Here is a 12477-nt window from a genome sequence, read left to right on the forward strand (position 1 = left end):
ATATGGAGATGAGGGTTTGATAGTCAGTCAACAAGGTAAATTTTTGTCCGTGCAGGTAATGGTTGAATTTCTTCACTCCCCATACCAGGCTGAGTGCTTCCCTGTCGATTTGGGCATAGTTACACTCAGCTGAGTTCAATAAGCGTGACACAAAAGCTATCGGCCGTTCCGAGCCATCAGGGAGTCTATGCGATAATACCGCTCCTACGCCGTAAGGGGATGCATCGCACGCCAGTCTGATTGGCAGTGATGGGTTGTAATGAGCCAAAACTTCCTTGGACGTGATTAAGTCTTTGCATTTATGCAAGGCACATTTACAGTCTTCGCTCCATTTCCAAATTACTCCTGTTTGTAGCAATTCATTAAGAGGGTGCAGAAGAGTTGATAAATTACTATCATAAATTTTTACCGAACTTATCAATCCCAGGAACGACCTTAATTGTGAAACATTTTCAGGTGCTGGGGCTTTTATGACCGCTTCAATTTTTTCAGGTGACTTATGCAACCCTTCCTTATTAATTATGTGGCCACAATATATTTGTTTCTGGAAAAATTCACACTTGGAGCGATTTGCTCGTAGGCCCCGTTCTCTCAGCCTAGTGAGCACCTGCTCCAAATTGGCAAGGTGCTCGTTGTCGTTTTCTCCTGTTACAAGGATGTCGTCTAGGTAACATTGAGTCCCCGGAATCCCTTGGAGGACTTGCTCCATAGCTCTTTGCCAGAGAGCTGGAGCTGATGCTACTCCGAAAACCAGTCGATTGTACTGGTACAGGCCTTTGTGTGTATTTATCGTGAGATACTTTCTAGAGGCCTCTTCAACCTCCATCTGTAAATATGCCTGTGCCAAGTCAATTTTGGTGAAACGTTTCCCTCCGGATAGTGAGGCGAAAATATCTTCTATCCTCGGAAGAGGATACTGAACCATGTGAAGGACCAGGTTTACAGTCACCTTGAAGTCTCCACAGATGCGAATTTTTCTCTGTTCTTCAGATTTATCATTATTCAACATTTTCTTCATGACCGGGATGATGGGTGTTGCCCACTCGCTCCAATCTATCTTGGATAATACACCTGCCTTTTCCAAATTCTCCAGCTCTGCCTCGACTGCTGGACGAATTGTGTATGGCACCGGCCTTGCCTTAAAAAACTTGGGAATTGCCGCATCTTCCACTTTTATTGAGGCGGTGATGCCTTTCAAGGTTCCTAGTTTCTCTTGAAACACTTCCTTGGCGTTGGCCAAGATGTCTTTTAATCGTTCAGGTATGATGTCATCATCATTTTTTTTCTTACTGGTCACCGTCAGTGCCTGAATGGAGTGCCAGTCTAAACGTATCTTCCTGATCCATTCACGTCCCAACAGCGGTGGACCACCATCTTGTAGAATGTATAAATACAACTTTTGTATTTCCTTGCCGTTGTATACAACAGGCACCCTTATTTTTCCTTTGGGGTATACTTTCTGCCCCGTATATGTTTTCAAGATAATGGATGTGTCTTTTAAAGGTATATGCGGAAATAGCCGCTCGTAATCCCGTCGATTTATGACGGTCAGAGCTGATCCTGTATCTAGCTCCATTTTAACTGGGGACCCTGCTATCGCGAGGGTAACCCAAATGGTCTGGTAATCTTCTTTGGCAATTACATTATGTAATTTGAGACAGCTTAGTCTCTTGTTTCCGGAGTCGCTATCGCTCTTCTGGTCTTCGGAGCTACTGTCCGTCATCATTTGTACCTTTCTGTACTTTTCTTTATTGATTTTTTTTTTCCTGTCTGTGGATTTTTTTTGTCCAGATCAGCATACCCGTGCAATCTGTCCAATCTTTCTGCATTGCCTGCATGCTTTGTCCTTGAACCAGCAGTCCCTCTGGTCATGGGTGGATCTGCCGCAGCGATAACATCTCTCGAAACCCTGTGTCATTTCATGGGTGCCGAAGTCCTGTGTCTTTTGCTGTATCTCTGCAGCTCCTCTTGCGGCTGCTTCGTATGATACAGCCATACTGAAAGCCTTGTCCAGTGTCAAATCTTTCTCAGAAAGCAGCCTTTTCTGTGTTCCTTCAATTAGGAGACCGCAGACGAATTTGTCTCGAAGAGAATCTGCCAGTCCTGCCCCGAATTCGCAGTGCTTTGATAGCTTTCTTAATTCGGTGAGGTAATCAGCGTTACTTTCATTCTTGTGCTGATTCCTCTTGAAGAATTTGAATCGTTCCGCTATCAGTTGGGTTTAAGTGCTCCTGTAGGGTATCAACAATTTCCTTAAAATTCTTGTCCTTTGGTTTGGCTGGAGTGATTAAGTTTCGTAACAGCCCGTATGTCTTTGCGCCCATTAGATTTAGAAGTACTGACGCCTTTTTATCATTTTCTATTCCATTTGCTGTGCAATATACCTCCACTCTTTCCACATATGTGGTCCAATCCTCTATATCGTTATCAAAAGCATCAATATTGCCAGCCTTAGGCATCCTGGAAAAAAATTGGCACTTCTCGCGCTTTTCTTTCTTTCCTGCAGAAAAGATATGGCGCTTCCCGTGCTTTCCCGCCGCTGCTGCTGCTGACAATGTTGTTTTCCGCGGTTTAAAAAAAAAAAATTATTTACAGGTGGAGACTCGTTCCCGCCGGACTCTCTGGGATTTTTCCCCCCCCTCTGCTAGGTCCGAACGCCGACCTGCTTTGCAGCGCCGGCCATCTCCCGAGTGCTCCCCCCCGTCTGTCTCTGTTTGCCTCCGCCTTCACTGCTTGGCCTCGCCGCAGAGCCAGCCGATGGAGCCCCAGCCCGCCCAGGAAGGATTATTGCAGTACCTGCCACCAGCTCGGCTAGCTGGTGAAACCACAGTTTTTTTTTCTTGTTTTTCTTCGACTTTGGATGTCTGAGGAATCGATCTCCTTGAGGTGCTGCCGAATTGCAGGTAAGTCCGTTTCCAATTCATCGCCACTGTTGTATCCGTGTGTTAATAGAGACACTGAAGGCAGGAGTTGGTTTCACAGGTGTTTACTGAACAAAGTCTGGAGGTGAACTAACTGATACAACACAATATACAGGCTTATATAGCCCGAGTGGCCATTATCGGCATTACAGTACACAGGGGGCTCTTAAAGGCACATACACTACAACGGCAGCAGTTGTTGCAGTTAAAGTTGACAAGGTGATGCGGAAATAGTTACAGCTCCCACTAGAAGAATCTGTCTTCTGGACGGATAACACTACAGTGCTGAAGTATATAGAAAATGAGAAGATATGCTTCAAGACCTTCGTAGCAAACAGAATCTCATCCATTAGAGAAGCTACCCAACCATCTCAGTGGAGGTATGTAAACACCTCATTAAACCCAGCAGATCAAGCCTCACGGGGATTGAAGGCTGAAAACTTCATAAGGAGCGAAACTTAGAGTCATAGAGGCATAGAGTTATACAGCACGGATAGAGGCCCTTCAGCCCATCGTGTCCGTGCCGGCCATCAAGCCCTGTCTAATCTAATCCCATATTCCAGCATTTGGTCCGTAGCCTTGTATGTTATGGCATTTCAAGTGCTGATCCAAATGCTTCTTCAGTGTTGTGAGGGTTCCTGCCTCCACAACCCTTTCAGGCAGTGAGTTCCAGACTCCAACCACCCTCTGGGTGAAAAAGTTCTTTCTCAAATACCCTCTAAACCTCCCGCCCTTTACCTTGAATCTATGCCCCCTAGTTATTGACCCTTCTACTAAGGGAAAAAGCTCCTCAGTATCCATCCTATCTATGCCCCTCATAATTTTGTACACCTCAATCATGTCCCCCTTCAGCCTCCTCTGCTCCAAGGAAAACAAACCCAATCTGCCCAGTCTTTCGTCATAGCTGAAGCACTCCAGCCCTGGTAACATCCTGGTGAATCTCCTCTGCACCCTCTCCAAAGCGATCACATCCTTCCTATAGTGTGGCGACCAGAACTGCACACAGTATTCCAGCTGTGGCCTAACCAGTGTTTTATACAGCTCCATCATAACCTCCTTGCTCTTATATTCTATGCCTCGGCTAATGAAGGCAAGTATCCCATATGCCTTTTTTACCACCTTATCCACCTGTTCCGCCGCCTTCAGGGATCTGTGTACTTGCACACCCAGATCCCTCTGCACCTCCGTCTTGCCTAGGGTCTTACCATTCATTGTGTATTCCCTTGCCTTGTTAGTCCCCCCAAAGTGCATCACCTCGCACTTTTCCGGGTTAAATTCCATTTGCCACTGTTCCGCCCATCTGACCAACCCATCTATATCGTCCTGCAGACTGAGGCTACCCTCCTCGCTATTTACCACCCTACCAATTTTTGTATCATCCGCGAACGTACTGATCATACCTTTTACATTCATATCCAAGTCATTAATGTAGACCACAAACAGCAAGGGACCCAGCACCGATCCCTGTGGCACCCCACTGGCCACAGGCTTCCAGTCACAAAAACAACCTTCGACCATCACCCTCTGCCTTCTGCCACTAAGCCAGTTTTGTATCCAATGTGCCAAGGCACCCTGGATTCCATGGGCTCTTACCTTCTTGACCAGTCTCCTGTGCGGGACTTTATCGAAGGCCTTACTGAAATCCATGTATACCACATCCACTGCGTTACCCTCATCCACACACCTAGTCACCCCCTCAAAAAATACAATCAAATTAGTCAGACATGATCTTCCCTTGACAAAGCCATGTTGAATATCCCTGATTAATCCTTGTCTCTCCAAGTGGAGACTAATTTTGTCCCTCAGAATTTTTTCCAATAATTTTCCTACCACTGATGTTAGGCTCACTGGCCTGTAGTTCCCCGGTTTTTCCCTACTTCCCTTCTTGAATAATGGTACTACATTAGCAGTTCTCCAGTCCTCTGGCACATCCCCTGTGGCCAGAGAGGTCCTGAATATATGTGTTAGAGCCCCCGCAATCTCTTCCTTTGCCTCACACAGCAGCCTGGGATACATTTCATCCGGGCCTGGGGATTTATCCATTTTTAGGCCTGCTAAAACCGCCAATACCTCCTCCCTCTCGATGTTAATATGTTCGAGCATATCACAGTCCCCCCGCCCTATTTCTATGTCTACATCGTCCTCCTCCATAGTGAAAACAGATGCAAAAAATTCATTTAGAACCCCTCCTACATCTTCCGGCTCCACACACAGATTGCCACTTTTGTCCCTAATGGGCCCTATTTTTTCCCTAGTTATCCTCTTACCCTTAATATACTTATAAAACATCTTAGGATTTTCCTTTATTTTGCTCACCAGTGTTATTTCATGGCTCCTCCTTGATCTCCTAATTTCTTTTTTAAGTATCCCCCTGCACTTTTTGTACTCCTCTAGGGCTTCCTCCGTCTTTAGCCTTTTGTATCTGCCAAAAGCCCTCCTTTTTTTCCTAATCCATTCTCGTATATCCCCTGACATCCAAGGTTCCCTGTGGTTTTTGGAACCACCCTTGACCATTACGGGAACATGTTGCCATTGTATGATCTCAATCTCCCTTCTGAAAGCCTCCCATTGCTCCGATGCGGATTTTCCTACAAGTAGCTGATCCCAGTCCATTTTGGCCAGATCCTGCCTTATCCTATTAAAATCGGCCTTCCCCCAATTTAGAACCTTTATTTCCGGCCCATCCCTGTCCTTTCACTTGGATACAAGGCCCAAGTTATCTGCTGGAAACAGAGAGATCATGGCCAGAAAGACCAGATATGCCAAGTCAGGTTGCTGAAGACGACGTCGAAGTTAAGAGATCAGTCACAGCAAATCTCATAACTACGAAAGAAAACTTTGACACAGTGAACAAGCTTGTTAACCATTTCTCAGGATGGCACCAGTTGAGGAAAGCAGTTGCATGGTTTCTAAGGCTGAAAGAGTTGCTGCTACACCTGAGCGGTAAGAGAAAAAAGTATCGAGCCACTATCAGTCAGTCTGAAAGTAACCCTGATAAGCAGAGAATGCTTCTACGGCAGTATATGCACCAACACAAGACCACATTGGGTAAGAATTCATTGACCATGGAGGATTTGGCCAAGGCTGAGATGGAGATAGTTTGCTTCAGTCAAAGACAAAGATATCCAAAAGAAATCGAAGCTTTACAGCAAAATACTCCGATCAAGAAAGGTAGTCATATCTACAAGCTGGACCCTACACTCCAAGATGGAGTACTGAGGGTGGGAGGGTGACTAAACAAATTTGCTATGCCAGAGGAGGCCAAGCATCCTGCTATCCTTTCTAAGGACCTCCGGGTTGCTACTCTCATTCTTCGGCATATACACCAGAGTATTGGACACAGTGGGAGGAATCACGTGCTTGCGAAGCTAAGACAAAGATACTGGATTCCAGGAGCTAATTCTGTAATAAGAAAAATACTCTCTGAATGCATTGTTTGCAGACGGTTACACGCTAGAGCTGGGGAGCAGAAAATGGCAGACCTGCCTGAAGACCGTTTGTTACCAGACAAGCCCCCATTTACAAACGTAGGGGTGGACTATTTCGGGCCTTTTGAGGTAAAGCGAGGACGGAGCCTTGTCAAGAGATATGGTGTGCTTTTCACTTGTTTGACCATCAGAGCAGTTCATATTGAGGTGGCACACACACTGATTCCTGTATTAACGCCCTGCGGCGCTTTGGCTGTAGAAGAGGACAGGTGTCCATTATACGTTCTGATAATGGCACTAATTTTGTCGGAGCAGAGAGAGAACTACGGGAAGCTATTGAAGGTTGGAATCAGCTCAAAATACAGGAAGCCATGATGCAAACAGGAATTAAGTGGATCTTCAATCCCCGGCTGCATTCCATCACGGAGGTGTCTGGGAAAGACAGATATGCACCGTAAGAAAACTACTCAGTTCCATACTGAAGCTGCAAACGCTTGACGACGAGGGACTTCAAACCGTTCTGTGTGAGGTTGAAGCCATCATTAATGACCGACCGATAACTAAGACATCAGATGATCCCAATGACCTCGAAGCCCTGACCCCGAACCACCTGTTGTTGTTGAAAACACAGCCAGTCATGCCCCCGGGAGTCTTCAAAAAGGAAGATCTGTATGCACGTCGGAAGTGGAGGCAAGTTCAGTATATGTCAGACCTTTTCTGGACCAGATGGCCAAGAGAATACTTACCTCTGCTACAGGAGCGTCAAAAATGGTCCAAAGTAAAGACGAACTTCATTGTCGGAGACATCGTCTTAATCGTGGATGATTCAGCCCCAGAAATTCTTGGTTGATGGGAAAAATAATTAAGACCATGCCAGACTCGAGAGGCGTTATTCGTCGCGTTTGTTTGCAAACCAAGACCAGTACCCTGGAAAGACCGATCACAAAGCTCTGCCTGCTACAAGAAGCAGCGTGAAAGGTTCCTGAACAAAAAAAAGGGGACATTTATATTGTAAATATGTTGAACTCATTAGTTTATGACTCTTAAGAATGTTTGAGTAATTGCTATGCTTCATGCGCCTAGTCAATTAGGGGCCGGAATGTAAGAGTCATGAAAGTTTAAGAAAGTGTAAAGAAGAAAGAAAATACTTTAAAATATTGGTTAAATATTATGGTACAGTATGTATGTACATTTGTTTATTATTGATGCATATTCTAGTATAATATAGTTAATTTACCTGACTGACTTATTGTATTGAGAAACCCCCTCTTTTCTTGTTCCAATAGTATAGTCTGAGAGACCCCCTTTATTCTTGCTCCAATGGTACAGTCCTTAAGCTTGTCACATGCCATTTTTACAGTTCAAGCTCCACGAGGCTGGAAAAGGTAGAAGCTTTGATGGCTGTGGTGCAATACAGTTTTTGACCATGTGTGTTAAACGTGTTTTACTTTGAAATCCTGTTTGAAACAGTTAAAAGACAAAGTTACGTTTTGGAACGTTTTATTTCGACACGCATCTACTCGTTGCTAAAAGCCTCAAAGCTCAGTGGCTGCATATTGAAAACTACGGAGCGCCACTACGATAACGATGTAACATCTTTCTCAAAAAACTAAAACATGAAATTTAATTTAATTAAAAAAATATTTTATCTGAACTATTATTATCAAATACAAAGAATCGTGAGTTTTCTTTTCTTATTCGTGATATCGCTCAGGTGGTTGGATGTTGTCCCTCCATCTTGTGGATTTGGTGGTGACCACTCCTCTCTGCGGTGTTTTGGTGTGTTCCGCTCTTGTTGTTGTTGTTGTTGCTGTCGCACTTGTAGTTGGAATGTGCATGCTCGTGGTTGTTTGATTTGTGGCGCTTGTTTCTGGCATTGTACTGCTTGTAGTAGCTGGTGTTGTCAATGTTGCTGATGTTGTCAATGTTGCTGATGTTGTCAATGTTGCTGGTGTTGTCAATGTTGCTGATGTTGTCAATGTTGCTGATGTTGTCAATGTTGCTGGTGTTGTCAATGTTGCTGGTGTTGTCAATGTTGCTGATGTTGTCAATGTTGCTGGTGTTGTCAATGTTGCTGATGTTGTCAATGTTGCTGATGTTGTCAATGTTGCTGATGTTGTCAATGTTGCTGATGTTGTCAATGTTGCTGATGTTGTCAATGTTGCTGGTGTTGTCAATGTTGCTGGTGTTGTCAATGTTGCTGATGTTGTCAATGTTGCTGGTGTTGTCAATGTTGCTGATGTTGTCAATGTTGCTGGTGTTGTCAATGTTGCTGGTGTTGTCAATGTTGCTGATGTTGTCAATGTTGCTGATATTGTCTGCTGCCTAACCAGTTCAGGTGAAGGTCTGATGTGGAGTCTGTTCTGTCTGTATTGGTTACCAGGTTCGGTCTCTACCAAGTAGGATCTTGGAGTATCAGCTTTTCCAATGACCTTGGCTGGATTCCAGGTTTTCAACACCGGGTCTTGCACATGCACTGATTGCCCATTCAGCAATTCTGGTCATGTGGCAGAACCACTGAATGACTCTGGCTAATTGTATATAATTCTCTTTAATGATGTTCTAACACCAGCCTAAACCTGTACCATTGTGTTAGGCATTACTGTGTTTTGTATATAGAGTTTGCATGTACAGGGCGTGGCCCCTTTAAGAGCGCGGGAAAACATAAGAACATAACATAAGAAGTAGGAGCAGGAGTAGGCCATACGGCCCCTCGGGCCTGCTCCACCATTCAATAGGATCATGGCTGATCCGAATCTAGACTCATGTCCACTTCCCTGCCCTCTCCCCGTAACCCCTAATTCCCTTATCTGCTAGGAAACTGTCTATCTCCATTTTAAATTTATTTAATGGTGCAGCTTCCACAGCTCTCTGGGGTAGCAAATTCCATAGATTTACTACCCTCTGAGTGAAGAAGTTTCTCCTCATCTCAGTTTTGAAAGGGCAGCCCCTTATTCTTAGATTATGCCCCCAAGTTCTAGTCCCACCCATCAGTGGAAACATCCTCACCGCATCCACCCGATCAAGCCCCCTCACAATCTTATATGTTTCGATAAGATCGCCTCTCATTCTTCTGAACTTCAATGAGTAGAGTCCCAACCAACTCAACCTTTCCTCATATGTCAACCCCCTCATCGGGCAAACGCGAGGACGTCATGTCGCAAACCACGGGCCTGCCCTCGTGGCATCTCCGTTGAGTAAAGACCTGTTTGATTGTTCTCTTGTGTCGATCTCCGTTATTCGTAGGAATTCGTTAATTCCTACATTGGTGACCCCGTTTTTGTGAACGTTTTCACAAAAGAAGAGCACAGCATGGAAGCAAATGCCGTTTCGCTAAAGCTACCGCAGTTCTGGGAGCAGCAAGCGCCCTCGTGGTTTATTCAGGTCGAGGCCCAGTTCGCCCTGAGGAACATCGATGCGGTTCAGACCAAGTATCTTTACGTGGTCTCCGCACTCGACAGCTCTACCACCTCTTGGATCGTCAGCCTCCTCAAAAAACCCCCAACGGAGCGCAAGTATGAAACACTCAAAGCGCGGTTACTGCAGGTTTTCGGGCTCACAAAATCGGGGCGCGCCCGTCGATTACTCGCTATGCCCAGGCTCGGAGACTCCAAGCCTTCAGAGTTGATGAGCCAAATGCTCACACTCCTGGGCTCAGAACGGGAATGTTTCCTATTCTGCGAGATTTTCCTCAGCCAACTGCCTGAACAGGTACAAGCTGCCCTGGCCAGACCTGAAACTGAAGACTGCGCAACACTCGCGGCGGAGGCTGACAAAATTTTCGCTGTAACTCGGCAGCAATGCGCCGCCACGAGGCACCCATCCCCTGCAGATGCCGCCCCAGCTCGTCAGCCTGCTGGGCTGTGTTTCTACCACGCGCAGTTCGGCGCGAAGGCGAGGCGTTGCCACCCTCCCTGCAGTTTTCACCACAAAAACCAACAACTGACACTGCGACCACCGAGGAACGGGTCTAACAGGCACCCCGCGGCCGCGATGGCAATCAACAACGCAGGAAAATTGCTGTTCATCACTGATACTCTCTCCGGTCGTCGTTTTCTGTGTGACACCGGAGTGCAGTGCAGCATTATACACACGTCCGCCCTCGATGTGCAGACGGGGAATCATGGCCCCGCCCTTGAAGCGGCCAATCGCGGAACAATTCGGACCTTCGGCAGACGGCATGTGGAGTTGTGCCTCGGGGGGGCAACATTTTCACTGGGAGTTTGTTGCGGCCAAAGTTTCCCAGCCCCTCCTCGACGCGGATTTCCTGTGCGCCAACAGCCTCCTGGTCGACGTTAGGAACCGGCGGCTGATCAACGCAGCTACTTTTAATTCTCTTCCGTGTTACCGCAGTAACACTACGTCACGCACCGTCTCCTGTGCGTTCCCGACTCCTGATGAATTCGCTCGCCTGCTCAGCGAATTCCCCGACCTGACAAGACCCACGTTCTCCTCCACAGCCACGAAACATGGTGTGGAACACCACATCACCACCAACGGCCCACCGGTCTACGCGCGGGCCCGGCGCCTGGAACCTGGCAAGCTGACGGTCGCAAAGGCGGAGTTCGCAACCATGGAACGGTTAGGGATTATTCGCCAGTTGAATAGTCCCTGGTCTTCACCCCTCCATATCGTCCCGAAGCCTGGCGGCGGATGGCTACCATGCGGCGACCATCGACAACTAAACGACGCCACCACTCCTGATCGGTACCCGATCCCCCATATCCAGGATTTCTCTGCCCATTTGGCAGGGAACACCGTGTTCTCAAAAGTCGACCTCGTCCGGGGCTACCACCAGGTCCCAGTTCATCCACAAGACGTCCAGAAGACTGCAGTCATCACCCCATTCGGCCTCTTCGAGTTTTTACGGATGCCGTTTGGGTTAAAGAACGCCGCCCAGGCTTTCCAACGCCTGATGGACTCCGTGCTGCGGGACATCAAGTTCCTCTTCGTCTACCTGGACGATATTCTAATTGCCAGTCCGACTAAGGAAGAACATACCTGTCACCTATGCACCCTTTTTCGACGCCTCAGCCAACATGGCCTGATTATCAACCCGGCCAAGTGTCAGTTTGGCCTGCACCAAATTGACTTCCTGGGGCATCGCATCATTCAGAGGGAGCGGTTCCTTTACCTTCGAAGGTAGAGGTGGTGACATCCTTTCCACACCCGCAGAACATAAAGGCCCTGCAGGAATTCCTAGGCATGGTAAACTTTTACCACCGTTTCATGCCTAAGGCGGCACTACTCATGCAGCCCGTGTACGAGGCCCTCAAGGGCAAGACTGGCAAGAACCCGGTAGACTGGACGGATGACATGGCCCGAGCGTTCGCCAACACCAAAAGCGCCTTAGCCAACGCGACTATGCTGGCGCACCCGCTGCCAGGAGCCACCATCGCCCTCACCACAGGCGCGTCGGACTACGCAGTCAGTGCCGTGCAACAGCAGTGGGTGAACGGGACGTGGCAGCATTTGGCATTCTTCAGCCATCAACTTGGCAAAACGAGAGAGCATACAGCACGTTCGACCAGGAGTTGCTCTCCCTTTTTCTGGCCATCCACCATTTTCGGTTCCTACTGGAAGGACGTCCTTTCACCGCCTTTGTGGACCATAAGCCGTTGACCTTTGCAATGTGCAAGACCGCCGAACCGTGGTCAGCCCGACAGCAGCGTCAACTGACCTACATATCCGAATTCACCACGGATATACGGCACGTGGCCGGTAAGGACAACCTGGTGGCAGACTGCCTCTCCTGCGCGATCGTCTATACGGTTCATTTGGGTAACAACTACGCCCTCATGGCAGCGGACCAAGCCTCAGACCCGGAAGTCCAAGCTTACAGAATGGCCATCACTGGCCTCCAGTTGGCCGACATCAAGTTCCGTACAGGATCCTCGCCCTGTCGTGCCGGTCGTCTGGCGCCGCAAAGTGTTCAACGCCATACATGGGTTGTCACACCCTGGAATGAAGGCCTCTCAGAAACTGATGTCAGTGAAATTTGTATGGCATAGCATGCATAAAGATGTCCGCGACTGGGCCAACACCTGCGTGGTCTGCCAAAAGGCCAAGGTACAGCGCCACATCAAAGCTTCGTTGGCCGCCTTCACAGTTGCGGAGCGACGTTTTGA

At 47.5% G+C, this 12477-nt stretch overlaps 1 pseudogene; it reads left to right on the forward strand.

The window, feature by feature from the left end:
* Positions 1–5926: 5926 nt before the first annotated feature.
* The window catches only part of LOC147105938 (uncharacterized), a 68620-nt pseudogene continuing 62069 nt past the window's right edge, over positions 5927–12477 (forward strand).

Source organism: Somniosus microcephalus, chromosome 16 (assembly GCF_052327205.1).
Source record: "Somniosus microcephalus isolate GS21.2 chromosome 16, FLI_Smic_1.0, whole genome shotgun sequence".
Lineage (NCBI taxonomy): Eukaryota > Metazoa > Chordata > Chondrichthyes > Squaliformes > Somniosidae > Somniosus > Somniosus microcephalus.